The sequence below is a fragment of the Manacus candei genome, unplaced genomic scaffold (genome assembly GCF_025592945.1).
Source record: "Manacus candei isolate 608988 ecotype Guabito, Panama unplaced genomic scaffold, ASM2559294v1 h1tg000049l, whole genome shotgun sequence".
Lineage (NCBI taxonomy): Eukaryota > Metazoa > Chordata > Aves > Passeriformes > Pipridae > Manacus > Manacus candei.
Window position 1 is genome coordinate 31,781,459 of NW_026138097.1, and position 19,464 is coordinate 31,800,922.

Below are 19,464 nucleotides of genomic sequence, written 5' to 3' on the forward strand. Positions count from 1 at the left end.
CATTGCAAGAAAATGCCCTTTCTACACCTGCTTCAGATAATGTACACAGACAAATGTCATGTGTGTTTATGGTCATGTGCTCTAAAACCTGTGCAATGGACACCTGCCTGCTACTTGCAGTTCCATTGCTATATTCTAAATTCTGAGAGCTTCAAAATGTTATCTGCATTCTCTGTAGTCAAAAGAGGTATCCTTGAACTGCTAGACAAGAATTGCAGTTCATCTTCTCTGCCATGTATGTGGTAGCATTTTCCTCAGTTCTAAGTTATGGAATGGTGAGAAAAGAGCTAAAAAATTTTGGTCTAAGCACACATTCCCTTCTTACACTACACTGTCTTAGGATCTAGTAAAAAAATGTGTAGAAATGTCTGTTTCATAGGGGTTTATTTCACACTTTTTCTGTGCACCCTGAAATAAAAGGTGAAAAAAATACTTTTAATAGCAAATAGAGTAAACTTGAGAAGCTGTTTTCCTAACCTGGATAAATGTTTGACAGATAAAAGTAAAGTCCTACTCAGAAGAGAGGGAAAGAGAAGCAAAAAAGCCTACAAAACCAGAATTAAAGCTGAAACAAAAATAAATAATGACAGGAATGTACCATTAATTTGAAAAGGTATTCGGGACATTTTGGGAAGAATTAATTTACTTAGAGGTATCTAACAAAATAAAAGAATAAAAAAAAACCCTGAATGAAATACTTTTTTGACCCTCTAAGTTCATTTTACTAATATTCAAAACAGGCAGTTCAACAATCGCAGGAAATTTCTCGGGGAAAAAAAAGAAAATGAGAAATGTAAGGTAGCCTTGTTCTGTTGTTGGTGTTAGAAACATTTGCTTCCAAATCCTACGTTGCATGTGGTAAAGGACCATCTCATATATCTGCTTCCAAACTCTCTATTCCATCTTTGTACTCGCACTGCACGAAACACAGCTACATTTTATATTCTAGATTTTCACAAGTCCTGTGAGGAGAGGCTAAGGGAGCTGGGGTTGTTCAGCCTGGAGAGGAAGAAGCACAGGGGAGATCTTGTCTCTCTCTACAACTACCTGACAGGAGGTTGTAGCCAGGTGGGCGTCAGTCTCTTCTCCACAGCATCTAGCAATAGGATAAGAGGGCACAGTCTTAAGATGTGCCAGGGGAGGTTTAGGTTGGACATTAGGAAGAAGTTCTTCAAAGAAAGGGTGATTGGGCACTGGAATGGATTGCCCAGGGAGGTGGTAGAGTCACTTACTGCCATGGTCTATTGGACAGGGTGGAGTTAGGTCAAGGTTGGACTTGATGATGTCAGAGATCTTTTCCAACCCAGTTGATTCTGTGATTCTGTGAAAAAAGCTCAAAGATTTGATAGAAATACTATTAAGGATTTGGATATTCCTTTGTAAAGCAGGTGAGTACTTTTTTTCTCTATTTCTTTTTTTTTTTCCTGTCATACAGTCCAAGATAAAATCTTTATTTTACCTTCTGTGTTACACTGCGGTTGCATAATTCACTGGAGATTTAGCTACAATGATTTTAGAGTTACAGAAAATTTTAGAAGTTTTTTACCTTTAAAACATTGTTTCTTTCTTAAGCATCTGAGGCCTATGTCTCGGCACAATATTTGAATAATTATTTGGGTATATAGGGTGCTTAAACAAAATGTTCCAATTCTCTTTTATTGAAAGGGGAAGGGTAGTATTACAAATTTACTGGTCACTAACAACTCTGCAATAATGAATTAATGTGCCTGCACAAACAAGAACAGTGTAACTGCAGTCACATTCTAGTTGCCTGTCTCAGAAGATTTACTTTACCTTTTGAAAAAATAGGTAAAACAACTCTTTTAGAATAATGAAAAATACTGTGACATATTGTATGGTTATTACTACTATCTTTGAAATAATCCTCTTTTATTACATATTGCACATCACATATTTTATCAGAGCACAGTAATTCTATATTAATTGGAGTATAATCTATGCTTTAAAAAGCAGGTTCCCTTTGTAACAGAAAGCCTTTGGATTTTTATATGAGAATAATAAAAAATTAGTATTACTTTATGAGACTAATAAAGCAAAGCAGAAAGACAATACTGCTGTATTTTAAATTTCTTTTTCTTGTCTCTCAGTGAATGTACCGCTAGTGGTAGTTGTATGAATTAGGTAGCAGTTAGGCTAAAAAGGTGAGATTTGACATGAATTGTAGTTAGGTTGACTTTAGGGCCCTCTGATTCTTATTGCCCAGCTTGAAGTACTGTGAAGGAGCTTGATTTTCAGACATGCTTGGCACATCAAGAAATCAAAATCTCTTACCACATCTTGACTTGTGCCTTGATTTTGAAACCATTGGCCATTATGTCAATTTCTGCTGGTTTTTGGGATCTGTGGATCTTCCTTCACACTCATTAGCTGAACAGTGTAGTTCAGCTAAACTGCTTGTCATATATCTACAAGAAATCTATGCTATTTTTGTGATGTACACCTACAGAGATATTACAAGTATATTTCAACTGGCTAGAGCATATGGGGGTTTTTGTCAGAAAATTATGTTGCGCTTCTGTCAAAAACATTAAAATTATTTTTGATTCATTGGCCTCTCAGCCTTGCTGTGATCCCCTGCTCTAGCAGGTTGTGGAGCAGGGAGGACAGTACTGCTGGTCCGGCTATAGGATGAGGAGGACACCTGTCTCCAGCCTTAGTTGTTCCTGGCAGTGGGGGCAGAGCCACAAGCTGGAGAGCATTATTCCCTCCAGAGAGAAGGAAAGAGAGAGGTAGTGCTTGAGTATGTATAGGAAGACACTAGTCATCACCTCCCTTACCCTTTGACATGTTAAATGTCGATGTATGCCTATGTAATACACATAGGACCTGTTCCCGTCTGAGCTCTTTGGGCACTCTGTCAGCAGCAGTAGAAAAAAGGGTGTTATTTACTGACATTTCTGGAGGTGCTTGTTGCAGGTGGTGCCAAGCCTGCCAGTGCTGCACAGTGAAGTGCTGTGGCAAATGCTGTACAGCTCAGCCCAGAACTGTTGTTTAGAAAAATTAGTCTGTCAGCATGGTTCAGCTCTTACAAATTACTAATGGATTTTGTGCATGTGTTATCTTGAGCTCCAGTCCTGCTGGTTTTGTGCGAATGTACTTCTGGAAAACTATGTTGTTATAACTAATAACTCTATGTCATGTATACCACTGGGAGGAAAATTCATTTCTGATTTCCATCAGGTTTGTTTTGCTTTCAGTCCAGGTGGCACAAAGTCCCAGATCCTCATTTTCCAAATTCTTTTTTTCCCCTTCAGTTCTTTCTTTGAATGCAAGGCCAATATTTATTTTGTGTTTTCCAGACATGCAGCTTTGTACTAGAGTCATAAAATCATAGAATCATTTGGGTTGGAAGTGATCTTAAAGATCATATAGTTCCAACCCCCCTGCAGTGGGCAGGGATAACTTCCACCGGACCAGGTTGCTCAAAACCCCATCCAACCTGGCCTTGAACATTTCCAGGAATGAGACATCCACAGCTTCTCTGGGCAACCAGTTCCAGTGCCTCACTACCATCACAGTATAGAATTTCTTTCTAATACCTCATCTAAACCCATCCCCTTTCAGTTTAAGGCCAAACTAGGTAGACCAAAGCTACACAAAACCCTGCACCCTATGACAGCAGACAGAAAAGGATGCCTAGGGAGGAGAATGACAACATGACATGCCTTGATCCCTCCCCATTACCTCCTCAGCTTTCGGTTTATGTTCTAAATAGTGAAGATGGATGATGACTGGAAGAAAAATTAATAGCCATTAGTTTTTCACAGAATGAGGAATAAACAGATAGACAATTTCACCCAGGCATACAAACCAATAACTAAAATAATTTCTCATAGGCATTTCCAAATAAGCAGTAAGATATCAGTGTCAGAGAATATCTGACATTCATGTATAAAAGTCTTTTCCTGTGCATAAAGTCACTCATACAGCTAGACGTGGTCTAGATTCAGGATTGAAACCTGTATTGTGACTTGGAGATGAAGCATTTACTAATGACAACGAATCTATCGTAGAGTCACTTCCTACAGTGGGAACCTCTCAATGCTTATGTAATCTTCAAGTGCAAGGCTGCACCAGGCAGAGCTGGTCACATTCCTAGGAACTAAATTAGTGTAACAGGAGCTTTCAATGTGCAAAACAAGGGCACTGCAAACCCTGGGTAACTGTGCCTGGAATTTTCTGGGCAATCCAAATGGCGATTAGGTAAGCTTTATGTATAAGATTTTATGAAAAATGGGAATACTTTTGTAGATGTTAAATTATTAATCTCTATATTATTTATGGTAAGGTTTTTATCAAAATTAGTCTATTTAGTATTAATGAGGATATACTATGTGGGGTGAAAGTCCAATTAATATTGTAACTAAAAATCCATTCAATTTTTATGCTGCAGCATGGACATGACATGGACATTATAGTGTCACAAAACCAGATAGACACAGTGGCAATACTATTTCAGTAGTCATAATATGGGAAAAAATCTCTCCTTTTCACAACTTTGATTCTCAGCTGATGTCAGGTCCAGCATCACAAGTGGAGTTTTGTAAATTTAGACCAGTCAAATGCCTGCCAGTGGTGAAGTTCTAAAACAAAACATGTTTTGTTTCTTTTCTTTATTTTCTTTTGTTTTCTTTTTTTAATTTTATTTTTATTTTTCTACCTCTCTGCCCTTTGTGGCCTTTATCTAACTTCTCCTCTCAGGGGATTTTCAAACCTGTGAAAGCAATAGCCACATTTTCTTAACAATAGTGCCTCATCTTACAGTAGCCAGCACATATTACTCAGTAGAATCTGGGGCAATAGTTAAGAATTGATTTTTTTTCCCTATAGAAATCCTTAATGCTGTGAATGGGGATTTTTACTGAAAAATTGATTGCTTGACCTGCTCCTTGATTTGGCTCAAAGCTGCACACCTTACAGTGATTGCATTCCAATGCAAAGGAGCAGGAGGTTTTTTTTTTAGTTTATTTTTTTTAAGGGTTTTGAAATTTTTTAACAAATAACCTCTGCCTTGACGAATGTATAAAAGTGAAGAATACATTCATGATGACTCATTTCCAAAAAAAAAAAAAAGATAGGTCTGCCTGGCTGCATAATAAGTCCTATGCTAGGAGTAAGAGAATCATGTATTATGCATTTCTAACCTAGCATGAGGAAGAAGCATTGGCAACGCTGTGCTAGAGGAGCAAGGCCTGAGGACCTTTCACTCTGATGCCTACTCTTCATGGTCACTTTGAAACTAGCAAGCTCTTTGCTTAGTAGGCATCCTCTTTCCTGTAGGGAAATTTTCAATCGCATTGATTTACTTTCTGTTTTACAGCTTCAAGAAACAGCAATGTCCAGTGACATGAAACTTTCATGAATGGCTTCAGAAAGCCTAAAAAATGTGTGACCTACCTCTCCCCTCTGTTGTTTCTCAAGACTGGACATTGCTCCAAAGGCCAGAGCAGAAGTAGGCATGACTTACTCATCAAGCTTTTGGTAAGTAATGTCATTCTGAATATTTTTTTATTTCTTAAAAGTTGAGCATTGTGTTTTGAAATTTAAATTTGTTAAAGCTCCACTCAGGTAAGTTTTGTTCAAGATCAGTGCAGCTACATAAATGTTTTCTTGTTTCTTAGGTTAATCAAAATGGAGGGGAGGATTTTGTTTTAGTTTTGTATAAGACTACTCATTCTCAGTAGGCAATGCTATGAGGTAATTTATTCATATCTCTTATAAAATATGCCTGTAATAATGTTTATAATATTAATTTTTCCATCTCTAATGCTAAATGAAAAACACATTTAAGACTCTCAATTTACTGTCTCATCAGTCTAATATATTTTTCTATGTCTATTTCAGTACCAACATTATAAGTAATCTTTTTTAAAAGTATACACACAGTCTCAGGTATACTTACATTAAAATGTGAGTTGACTAGTGAATGCTAATGCAGTTTGAAGATTTTTTTTTTAAACAAGTGTAGGCATACAGCTGCAACAATACTTATCTGCATTTTATACAAAGAGCTTGTATACACGTAGAAATTTGCGTTCCACGTCTATGACTAGTTTTACATACTGAAAGCTGAAAGAGCTTAAGATAAAAGGCTGACAGGAATTACTGCTTTATTTCAGGAACAAGTGAATAGCTTTTAAAAGCACTAAAATATTGTGGGTTTGTTGAGGGCATTTAATAAATATTTTGACAGTCTTCTTTGCTTCTAAAGAAAACCTAAGCAAAAATATGGAGGCCTAGCTGGAATTCTGTCATCAGCGAAAAATATTTTCTGTCTTACACTGAAGGCTGAACACACTGATACTCTGTTTATGTCCTACGATCTTACCCTTGCTACTTTAGAGAAAAGATCAAGCAGACTTGTCTGGAAGTGATATGCATTGCCTGTGTTAAACCAAACCACACTGCTTGAGTGAGAATATTACTGTAGTACAGCAGGGAGGCAGTGGTCTCAGATATGTCTGCATGCTAAATATAAGTACATTTTTATCTTCCCCCCCACCCCCTTTTTAAAAAATTTTTTATTGCTATGATGCTTAAACAGGACTTTGAGAAACTTATACTGTTCCAGTCCCTTCTTACACCATATAATCACTTCAGGAATTGTCAGACTCTGTGTGAGAACTGGCTAGTTTTCTTGTCCATGTTGCTCCCACTGGAAGGGCTTCAGCAATGTACTCAGCAAAGAGTCAGGTCTGTGTCTGCCCAATAGTGTGTTGAGAGGAGATTCAGCAAACTCCAAAAGGTTATCTAGGATTTTATGATGTGATACTCTTATCCTAGTGAAATTTCCACGAAGCACTGAACCTCCTCTGCTCTCTATACTCTAAATGCAGTGTTTCTAAACCATAATCACCTTTCTTGGCTCCAAAAGTCTATGGCCTAGTTTTACAGAGTGTGGGCAGGGGAGTACATTTATAGCTATTTGTTGATGTGTGTAAGACTGCCCTGAGCTACACAGATAGCTGGCAGAAGGACACAGCAATTTTTGCCTCTCAAGCTACGAGTCATGTAACAATTGCCTTCTTGTGTTTGCAAGACATGGGGAATTAATTGAATGAAAAGCTTAATCAAAATAATTTAACAAAGGAACTACTGTTTTTCTACTTATCCATGAAAGAATTCACATTATTTCAACAGCAAAAAGAATTATCCTTGACAAAACTCGACTGTCAAGATTGTGTATCCTCATGAAGTAATTCAGAGCACGTTCTCTCCTCTTGAGAGAGATAAATGCAGAGAAAAACGTGGTTTCTTTACTTATTTAATTTTGCTGGTTTTGTTCACACAGCAGTTGCACTTTTACATCTTAATTTTATACCCTGTGTTAGGAGGTGTAAAGTTACAAAGTGTATCCGCTCGGTATATTTCTATAGCCAAAATATTTATATGGGATATGCTGCTGATGTTACAAGCTCAAAAATCAGCACAGATGGGCCAAGATGTCTAATAAAATCCTTTAATGTATTTTTTCTGTGGATGGGGTTGGTTCTTGAACTGGCAGATATGCATGGCAGTCAGACTGGAGAAGAGAGACGCTCCCTTCCTTGTTCTGCTGGAGTACCTGTGGTTTGGACTTCAGTCACTGTGTACAGCAGTAAGTCTGTGAGGAAAAGCAAGCCATATCTTACTGTTTCTAAGAGACAGGAAGGAAGCACAGAGTTTTCCAAGCTATCTATGTCAGGTTTATTAGGTATCTAATGCTGGTGTTATTAATTACCTGTAGAGCAAATGGAGAGAACAGGTGTCTCTTACAGATGGCTCAGAGCCCTAAGTTAGGTGGCTACATGCAGGCAGTATATACCCTGCTCAGAGACCTGTTCTAGGTCATAGGGGCTCCTGGGGTTGCTCCAATGTAAGTTTTCGTTGCTAACAAGTCACATTGTGGTGCACTACTTGATTATTTTTTCTGCTGAGTAATCCATCTTATTCCCCAAAGCAATTGAAACACAGCCAGCCCAAACAATTTCCCATTAAGTAAAAAGATGTGTAACAGCAATTAAAAAAAAGTAGCTCACTACAAGGGTTTTTTAAACCTTCTGCACTTCTATTCCAAGGTCTTTTCCTGTTAATTTAATTTGTCATTTAGGAGTGAGGAAGGAGAGGGTCTGTCTCAAAGCATCACATTTTCTAAGTTATGTCTGCAATTTATTTTTTCCACCCTAAACCAAAAAAAATTATGGCATCTTGGGATAATAAAAAAACATTTCTAGAAATAAATTATAGAAATTATTTTTCTTCTGTTGCAGGTGAAACAAAGCAAATTGCAAGCCATAATGGATCTGGATGCTGCCATTTATTTATGAACCAGCAAGACTAAATCTTTTACCCTGCTTGTTTGTCCCACACACTGATTCCCTTGCTTTACCCTGGGCTTTATTCTGAGGTCTCAAGTTTTCTTCCCTGCAGGGAGGTCAACCCAGGAAGGATGGGCAGAAAGTCATGTTACTTCATGCTCTCCACTGCTGAGTTTTGGGTGTTAGTGGGCAAGGTCTCTGATTACTCAATTGGCATGGATTTCCACCCAATAATCTGAACTCCAGGATCCTGCACCTTCATCTTTCCAAGACTGCTTCCTCTTTTTGGGAACCCTTCTTTTTCACACCTGCTCTTCTTTCCAGAATTCAAATCCTCAGTTTCCTGATCGAAATAGTCCCTGTGCAGAAGCACAATGTGTGACGAGACTCATGGTTGGCAGTTCTCACCTCTTAATCAACTGGCAGACTGGAATCATGTCACTTTTCTTTCATTCACATGCTATGTATGTGCATTCACCTACATACATGCAATCATTTGTTAGCTAGCTGTCAGCATTACTAACTTAAATTTTTTTCACCTTAAAACACCTCCTAATGACAGTGATCTTTACATACTTTTGTTTGATGCTGCGATTCAGTTCAGGACCTATTTCCTTGTAAAGAACAGGGTCAAACACAGATGCTTATTGACAATAAATTGAGAAGTCAAAGGGAGTAAGAATTTCCATTTCAGTGTGCTCTTTTCCTCCCTCCTTTGTTACTTGCATTTACAAGTCAGTCAGGTTGATCTGTCTATGTCATCCTTTAACTATACCTGATGAAGCATAAGACTTACACCATTGTCTTCTTTGAATACTTTATGGATTACTCCAAAGCAAATGGTATGAGTAATGGAATTCATAAGGTTATGTGTGAAAACATAAAATGACAAGAATTTTCAATCTGCCACGAAAAGCTTTGCCCCATTGCTGGGGCAATTCAATGACAGATTGATTGGAGCATTGAACAACCTGATCTAGTTAAAGGTGTCCCTGCCCACGCCAGGGGAGTTGGAACTAGATGATATGTAAGATCCCTTCCAACCCAAACCGTTCTGTGATTCTATGATTCTATGAACTTCAGGGTTATTTGCTAGAGGAAGGGCATTTACCAAATCCCTAAGTTCAAATATGAAGCTGATACTGCTCAAGAGAAGAGGTTGCTTGGGTGATTATGGTGATTTCTAGTAGTAACTTGAGTCTCTCTTCTCCTCAACTACCAGCAAAAAGAGATTTTCTGCTCTCTATTGTAACTCGAATGTATTCAGTAAAGTACCTTGTTTTATCCATTGACTACGGATTGTTCTGCTTCTGCAGATCTGAGATATTAACACACAAGAGTGATAACAAACTTCATGTAAATTTAAAAGATATCTTGAAAGGTTGTTAGAATAAATATATTGGGTTTTTTTAGTCAATATTTGTGTTGTATCCATCTAGTCAAACTTACATAGCTTTTAACATACATAGCTTTGATCAGGTCCTTGTAACTGACAAATTCCTCTCTGTCATTTGTGCTATTCAAAGAACTTGGTTTTGAATGGAAAATACAAAAGTTTTGGTAATCTTTGGGAAATGTAGGGGGTTGAGATTTTTATTAATCTAGCTATGTGTGATGTCTGCATTTTGAGATATTGGTATAATAAAAAACTAGATCATAATTATTAAACTATAATTTCCATGAAGTATGTGCTCCTAAAATATGAGAAAATATTTTGTTCAATATACATATATATTAATTATATATATATTGTAGATATATATACATAAAAATTGAAATATATGTATTCTTAATTGTTTCTGGATAGGGATAAAACTCCATGTTCATTCACTTACTGGTCTTTTTGCTGAGATTTTCCAACTGGTGGCATGGTTTATGTGGCCAGCTGTCTAGTAGGAAGGGATTACTGTGTTTAACTAAATTAAATCTACTTACTGACAGATGGCTATGAATTTTGGTCACAGTCAGCAGTACCTGAATTATTTAAAAGTAAGAAGCTCTATATGGTACTGTGGCTCTCTTTAGTATAATTTTGCTGTTGTCTGTAGCCATCTTTATTGGTAACATAATGAAAGGAAACATGGGAGTAGAGCTATGGGCTGACCTTTCAGGGTGTTACAGTCATGGAGCTTTGGGTCAGGTAGGTGCAATCTGAATGCAGACAGGTTCGAGATGGGGAAGTAACAGTCATGAGGTGACACATTCACTGCACAGTAATGAAGGTCATGACTTTGTTAATCATGGAGATAAACAAATCATCCCAAGCTTCCATGATCTTCAATGCTTACTGAAAGGGTGCCCCACAGACAGACTGTGCTGTGTTTAAGATTTTTTTCTATTTGGAGAGGGGTGGTCAAGCACTTCAACAGGCTCCCCAGGGCAGTGGTCACAGCACCAAGCCTAACAGAGTTCAAGAAGCGTTTGGACAATGCTCTCAGGCACATAGTGGGACTCTTGGGGATGGCCCTGTGTAGGGAGTTAGACTCAATGATTCTTGTTCATCCATTCAAACTCAGCATATTCTGTGATTCTCTGATTCTGCAATTTTGTGACCTTCCTGTGATGTTGAGCCATACACAGTGCTTAGGCACTAGTTTTGGCTTCCCATGCTATTAGTGTTCAAGTATATTGAATATTAACTTACAATTATAAAGTTACTTTTAAACAGGAAGAGCTTGATACTCAGAGAGAAATCTAATATCATTTTCACTATTTTAAGCACAGTACAAACTATGAAAGGTACAAAAAACTATTCTACAAGTAAGACAATAGTGATTTTTTTTTCATTATGTAAATTGCTTCAGCTGTGGGCTTTATCCAAGCGTGGTTCAAAGGGAATGGACTTCGGCAACAGGCAGATGTTGTTTTCCTTTCAAACTCAAGCTAACAAAGCAATCAAATATGAATGGTATCAAATTATCTTTGGCACATTGTAAGTCCCAATAAAAATTCTTTGGATTCAGAAAAAGCATTTTTATCTGATCAAATATCCACATTTTTCTACAAGTAATGAAAAGAATCTGCTAAATCTGCTATTACTTAGAGTTAGCCTCTAGAAGAAAGTCCATACTACAAAGTAGACCAAAATAGTTATCATTTTTACATTAAAGAAGCAACATCAGAATATATCATGGTTATCAATAGTAAATGTGATATTTGTGGTCACTAAATTCTAATATTAATGTAATAAATAAATATGCCACATATTCTTAATCAACCATATTCTGATAAATCATATTAAAACTGCAAAGACTTGAATCAGGAAAAAATAAATGACTTATGATCCCAGTGTGGTTTCTTTCCTCTGTCAAATTGGTCCCTGCTGATTTCAAAACTTGTGTGAGAGAGAGGGGTCTTATGAAGTGTGACATTTAGATGATTCTGAAAGTGGTCTTTATTTAATGGTAACATGCAGAAGTGAGGTCTACCCAAAAGACTTGAGGTTTCTCATTGGCACATGCAGCTCAAATAGATGCACACCTACCAGAGGAGCTTGATTTAAATAAGACACAGTAAACATGTTCTAGTATTTTATTCTATTATTCTCTGATCTGAAACCAATACCAGTTATTTGTAAAATAAAAATCAGTATTGAATTCTTAGTTATTAAAAAAAAAAAAAAAAAAAAAGAAAAAACTTTGTTTTCTTGTGTATTACCTGCTATACTTTTTGTTTTAGCCTGATGACTGACACGTTGTTGGGGCAGCTTTTCTCTCCCTAGGAAAAATTCCAAAGAATTGTAAACTTAAATATATCTTCTATTTATAATCTGATGTACATTTTCAGACATGAAGCATTTCTTAATCAGACTTTTAGAATCTGCAGTACATATCTGATGAAATAAGTATTGATAATTAGATAGAATTTATACAAGCACTATTTACCACAACGAGTCATAATTTTATTAAAACTTAGTGTTATAGATGGATTACTAATAAATTTATCCTGGCAACCAATACAAATATTCTATTTTAATAGAAACATTGTTTCTTTGCATTCTACCCAGTAAAAAAGAGCAATATAAGCTTTTTAACTAATAGAATAGCTTCCACACGATATTAGACCCACCATCAAGTTCACCTGTATTTGTTGGGTGATTTGTTGGAAATAATTTTGGCATAAGAAAATGCTGGACAAATTCACAAAACGTAATAAATTATTGAACATGACAGAATGAGATTAAGGGAAAAATACTTCTACTTCTTTCACATAAAAATCCAAACCTAAAATTTTCCATTAGGTCATGAAAATTAAAGGGAAGCTATATATCATTAGCACTAGCTAAATGCTACATGACTTACCTTTCAGTTCCTTACTTCTGTTTTTTTTTTTTCCAAATACATCAATTCAGAGATGCCACAGATACCACATATATATAATTTGTATGATCTGAAAAGATCTTCAGTGCTTCGTCCTGTAGTGAGTTAGAAATTTATTTTTTTAACAACTGCACTGTCTTATTCATTAGTCCTGTTTAAACTATTGTTTTGCTAGAGACACAATTCTGCAAGTGCAATTCACTTGTGTTCTCTCCTGGCAGTACATGGTAGAAGAAAAAAATTAGTGCAGTCCATTTCATAGTACTTTTCCAATTAAACCTTTAGCAATCAGTCCCTCACATTTCTGGAAGATAGATGTATGAGAATAAGGTGTGGGTCTTGCCCATGAACATAATGGACCACCACACTAAAATCCTGGTTCTGACCTTAAAATTATAGTTTTTCTTCTCTTTCTCTCATTTTTAACAAGTTATAATATGTAAAGTAGGCTTCACTTTACTTTGATTGTATATCCTGGTGCTTAAAGACATTTGTGTTTGAATCCCACAGCAGGACAATGACCTGTATTCATTGAACATATCTAACAATACGAGAGAGTAATCCAAAATCCATGCTAAATTAATAGGAACTTTATAATCTCTGTTGATTCTGCAGCAGTGAGATTCTCTCCAGCTAATCAGATCACCTGTCTCTGCAAGAGCCACCTGATTATAGTCATTCCAGAACTTCCTAGGTATTAATGAGGAGAATGTGTTTAGCAGACTATTAATGATTAAAAAGATCTATACAGAAAGAATGTCATAATCAAAATGAAACAGTAAAAAAACAAGTAATAATTTTGTACCTGAGTGACACCCCACTTAGGCATATTTCAGTTATCCAACAAATTGTTCACCAGGAAAAGAAAGCTGCACCACCAGTAGCATATTAACTAAGCTTCACAGCTTACCTTTCTGCTGAAAAGCTACCCCAGGTGGTTAAATCTGAGAAGGAAGCAAACATGGATGAGAAGTCATCAAACAAGACTCAGCCAGCACTTTCTGAGCTGTCAGCAGCCTTAGTCAATGATGATTTCTGTGTGTACATGCACTTCTCTAGAAGATGTAATGTGTGCCTGTGCCAAAGCTATTTACTTACTAATTTTTTTAAGCAAAGAAGTGAGGTGAATTATTTACATCTTTTTTCTTTCTGCTTTTGCTGTATAAATCCCTCACTGTATTCGGCTGAGATATAATCCAATAATTCTGATGGAATTTAATTATAAGAACATCCTAATTGAAGGTAAATTAAACAAGAGTATGAAGAAGTGCTGTCACACTAAATGAAAATTTAAATTACACCAGTAACAGACAGCTCTGTCCTGGAATTATTAATTAAAGAGTGTGACATTTTGGTTTCTGGTTAATCGATGAATGCTTCACAAATATTTTGAAACCTTTCTTGATCTATTATAGCCTAAATTAAATCTAAAGTTCTGACAGACACTGAGCAGGAGAGAAAAGTGAGTTCACTTTGGAGGGGACAATATATGAGGCATGGAATCAAGAATTCTTTGTCTGGGAGATGTGATGCCCTCCCAGCTTAGAGTTTCCTCCTGTCCCTCCATGAGTACATCCAGAGTTGCGCTTGGCTTGTATCTAGTCAACTGATGTCTACTCTCCTACTGGGTTTTTGAAGTATCAAAGGAAACAATTTTTAACAAGAAGAGAACAGATCTAACAGACCAGTGAAGCTTTCTGTCATTTCTCCTAGGCCTTATTTCTGATACTGTGTTTACCAGAAAACATGCTACTGTACTTGCCCAAGGTGTTTCAGCCAGCAAAGGGAATGACTATGTCATCAATGTGGGATGCAATTGCACTGGACTGAAGAGGTCAATAACTATCTGATCCCAGATTTGGGGGTGAAAACTGCAATCCGTATTGAACACGTGAAACATAATTTAAGGGTCTTGGGGGCAGGACCTGTTAATGAGGAGGACAGGTTATGCTAACTAGGGGATGGATTATAGCTAAGGGATTACAGAAGTTTCTGCTACAGTTACACAATTGGTTAATATTTCCCATAACAAGGATTACATGGGGGGAAAAGAACAAAAGTGTTTCTACATGGTCTGATAACATCATCACAAAGTCTTTCCATATCTTGCTGGAGGAGACAGGACAACCAGAAAGCTAAATATTAGCAAGTCTTGTGATGAAGCTCCTCAGAGTAAGGAGTTTCTCCCAGATCCTGCTGTCCATGGTCTGCTACATAATCTCACCAGCTCCTTCTCTGCTGATAGTAGAGTTTCAGATTCCAACACTGAATTGCTTGGGTGAATGCAAGGAGGGACTCCACTGAAATTTTTGAGTCCCTCCCTGTGTCTTGGCTCAAAACACAAGTAGAATTATGCAATTTTATCTCCATTGACATATCTATTACAATTTTATCTTATAACAGTTATAACTTCAGCTCCCTGTAAATCCCTTTGCTTCCTTACATGCAGACTGCTCTGACATCCACGCTGACCCAGAGAAAGCTCAGGCAGTTTTAATGTCTCATCCTCTCCTCATGATCACAAACCTCGTTATTTCTTCATCACCACTCCCTCCAAAAAAACCCAAACACCCAGATATGAATTTGTTCTAGTCTAACTGAGCCATCATGTCAATCCCTTCCCTCCTTTCTGCTTCTTTCCTTCTAGAAAACAAGCCTCTGAAAAAAAACAAGTTCTTCATCAATAGAAGAACTGTGGGCTGTGGGCTCTGTGAGTGCATTTTCCTGCTCTTTAGCAGCAGATCTTAATATCTCTAAGAAAATGACTGCACAACTCACAGCCTGTACTTTTCATCCATACATAAATGCACAGCAGGTGTCCTGGGATTTTCTATCATGCATATTCAGCCTAGAATTTTCAAACCTTCAGATGGTCTGTATTATGGGGAAAAAGACATTGTAGAAGCGGAGGGCTGTTCTCTTAATCCTCTGGATTTAGCTAAGGTTAGCTTTGGGATTTGAATGGAAAGGCTTTTAATTTTTATTCACTCCTATCTTCCATGGGGGCCCAGAATCAATGAGGTAAAGAAAAAGTATTAGGCTCACTTTAGGAACTACGAAGTCTCTCTCTAGCTAGTTAGGAGTTGTTGAAACCACGGGTTCCAGCCACCAGTTCAATGCTATATCCTAACTACCATTTTCTCAACAAAGAGAAATGCTTGTTGAGTGTTAGAACTAATGGTCCTATTAATGCAACCCACGAAAAAATGGGAGCTGGTTTATCAGTTTGTTCCAGTTTTAGTCATTCATTTGTTTACTCATTCAGATAGCCTGTCAAAATTGTCTTTTGGATATATTCTTGCATATTTAATCCTTGTGATTAAATTTTTCTCTTTTGCCTTCCTAAACTCTCAAAGAGTTATGTTTGGCAGCATAACTTTTCCTTTCTGGTGATCTCTTCAGAATTAGAGCAGCTCAGAAATGTTCACCAAAACAACTTGATAGGAAATATTTCTTGTTGCTTTACACAGATAATTCTGTCTTATTGAGGGCTTTTCCTGAATTTCATTAGTGACTATCAAGAGAAAAGGATTATCAAAATCTCTCCAACTATATGTAAAACTGATTGAAGTATGATGAGTTACATTAAAACACCCATGAATCATAATTTCCTGACTTTTTTAATAGATAAATTTAAGATACATTGTATATGACGATATGCCCAGTTTAATGTCAGTGCAATTAAATAACCCATCCAGAAACTAATAATCAATACAAATATTGCAACTCAGAGGAAGTCATTAGACCTTTAGTTTTCCATATAATGAGATAGATAGTAACTGAATGCTTTTAAACATTTTAAACAGCTTCCTTTCCCTCTCATGTACAAATGGAACCAGAATCACTTTACAAACTTGTGTGTCTTAAAAACAGCAATTGATTTTGTTTCCTTGACTGATAATTCTGGATGCTCATAGATTGACTAAGTTCTGGGAAGATTTTATGAGGTGCAGAAAAACTAGAGCACAACTCTCTTGTCTTTGTACCCAATGACTTCATTGGGAATTAATTGGAACCTGAGCTGCTGAGAGAAGGAGCACCCGATGGCCTTTGGGTCAGGCTTGGAGGGCATTGCTAAATGTAAATGTTAGATAAAACACCACCACTCTTTTAAATGTCTGACTCAAGCAGAAGAATCTAAGTTATCTCTTAGGCCTCTTATATATTGGGAAACTTGGATATCTGTAGTGGGACCCCCAAAAGGCAGCATATTCAGTAGAGTATCACCTGGTCAACTCTCTTGGTGTATAGTGGTATGTAGACGTATATGGTGTGAGATAGCATAAAAGCTCGAGGCTGAGGAATTATCTCTGAATATTACCCCTATGAAAACTCATATAGGAAATTAGTATCACTCCTACTATGGCCCTGAACTCTCTCAGAAAGGCAGCTATTTCCTTTTTATTTTTTTAAGGGCTTGAATTGACAACTGAAGTAGAAAGAATGGCCATTGGAGTAGATTATCTCCATTTCTGTTAGTATGCTGCAGTCTAAAAGTTGAAGCACTGAATCAGGAAACAGTAAAAAATGTTTCATTCTTTTTCTGCAAGAAGATATTATGAACAAATATTATCTTGAGATAACCTGCAGAAACTGTATATTTTATAAGGAAGATTTCTCTGTCTCAGTTGAGCTATGTCCTCTGTTACATTGCCTTCCTGGTTCAGAGTTTTCAGTTCTTTGTTACATCTTGGAAGAGCACTGTTAGATAGAAAACACCACAAAATTTAATGTAAACTTCAATTGGATTATTATTTCACCCTGCTGGGCTGAAGGAGGTGCCAGTTTTCCTCTTTGCAGGTAAAAAGCTGAGGTTGGTTTCTTTGGGAAGTCTAAAACCAGTCTCAGTTTTCCTTAAAGAGTACTCTAAGGAGAGGAGGTAAGCTCCTACTGCAATATTTTTAAAATTAAATGGAGCCTGAAATTGTATTTTTGCCAGATTTTTATTTTGTATGTTCTTGTGCATTTGTACAATATGGACTGAGCTGCACAGGGAACAGAGGCAGACAGTAATACAGTTTTTTGATCCTGGTTCAGTAGGTGATAAATTGGCAGGATAGTTTTGACTTAATGACTCAGGCAGAATGACTTTATCGTAAATAAGAAGATAAAATTGGTAGGCATTTATGTGGCATTTCTGTTTTGCAACTTGATTTCCAACTTAAGACCATCTTCTTCATCATAGTGTTGCTCAGAGATCTATAAAGAAGTATTGCAAATTTACAGTGAGTGCTCTTGATGACTTCCTGCTTTATTATCTTCTCATCACACAATTTTGACACTTGAGTCAGTAAAAACAGTCATCTGTCACAGCGTGTATGAGGATGTTAAATGTTAAGGGTAGCTAAAACATTGGGTCCCATTTATCTGCATATGCTCTATTAATTTTATTTTTCTTTCTTTTTTAATTCCTGGGTTCACAAAACAGCTGTTTACACTCAGTTACAGAGCAAGTGATAATGGTAGAAACACTAAAGCTGGCCATGTTGCCAAACTTAATTTAGTTGTTAACAACCCCCTGGTTAGAGCCAATGAAAGTTCAGGGGTCTGATTCGACAAATTTGTTGTTTCCTGAAAATTGCCAAGTTTGATGAAAAGTGAATAAAACAAACGAGAAATCACCATTCTTAGGGCTCAGATGCAGCCTATATAGGGCCAGGGTTTTACTGAGATATTTGTGTGGCTAAGCCAGTTTGGTCCAAAAGTATGCAGGCACTTTCTAAAAGCTCAGTCTTGTGATAGCTAATGTCTCAGAACTGCTGCCATTTATTACCAGCAGTTACCAAAGCCTAAGTTTAGTGGATGCCTTTTAGACATTTGCAAATAAATACATCTGTTTTCAAGGAACCAGGTGTCTACAGTTTCCCGTTAGCATTAGCTCAATAGAAGCAAATTGTAGGCAACCTACTGTTGCTATAAAACTGTTTTCTTAGTATGATTTAGACTTTTCATCAATCTACATTAAGTGATGACATTTGCACATTCTACATGTATTAAATGATAACCAAGTACATAATATAAGCCATATATTGCTTAAAGGCCCTGTTGTTCTGTAGTTGTTAATTCCGTTTCATTTTGAGCTCTTTGGACAGTGTGGGGGAAAAGGTCACTGTGTAACCTTGTTTGGGAATAGATTTCCCAAAGTTGAGGGTCTGCCTTGTTTTAGCAACTCTCCTTTCAACTTCAGGAAACTTCACTGAAGTTTTTAGGGGCTTTTTCTGTGATGTATAGGATCTTCGGCTGTGGTATTGTTTTGTTTGTTTGTTTTTCATGGCTAAAACAACACATCCAGTCCAGTTCTTTATAAATGCTTCTTGTTTTCCTATTTTTCTTCTGGGAGAGGGATGAAGCATCTGGCAGCTAGGAGGTACCATCTGCAAGGAACTGCAAGGGAGAAAGTAGGCAGAAGAAGAGCGTGACAGCAGAGTGAGGAGAAAGCTGGAAAGTTCAAACATGGAAGCACTGACAGTGTGAGGGGACAGTTTGTTTTTAAAGTGGAGAGGTAACGTATACATATTCTTAGTTTGTTATTATATCTATTTTATCTGGAACCTGGAGGAATTTTAATAAGAGATGAGAATTTGAGCAGAACAAGAAATAAAGATACATCTCAGTGCTATGAGCTTTATCCCAGTTGACAGAAGTCATCTCTCTCATTACAGAGACAATTGTTAGATGAAAACTACTTCAACTGAACAACTGATTTTGTCTGATAGCAGTGACAGTCCCTGTCCTATTAGAAGCCCTTTCAGACGTCTCCCTTATAGCATCCCGTCTCTACATTATTGACATTTAATCACTTTGAATAAGAGAGTGTAATACTGATA

The 19,464-nt window shown here is 36.9% G+C and overlaps 1 long non-coding RNA gene across 2 annotated transcripts; it reads left to right on the forward strand.

Moving 5' to 3' along the window:
* The first annotated feature begins 1,315 nt into the window (after window positions 1-1,315).
* Window positions 1,316-9,125, forward strand: LOC127476293 (uncharacterized). Of its 2 annotated transcripts, none has more exons than XR_007906537.1 (4): window positions 1,316-1,388; window positions 5,342-5,502; window positions 7,526-7,618; window positions 8,271-9,125. It is a non-coding gene; the product is annotated as an uncharacterized LOC127476293 (long non-coding RNA). The 2 variants fall into 2 exon arrangements; XR_007906536.1 differs by lacking the exon at window positions 1,316-1,388 and adding an exon at window positions 4,140-4,224.
* The last annotated feature ends 10,339 nt before the right edge of the window (window positions 9,126-19,464 follow it).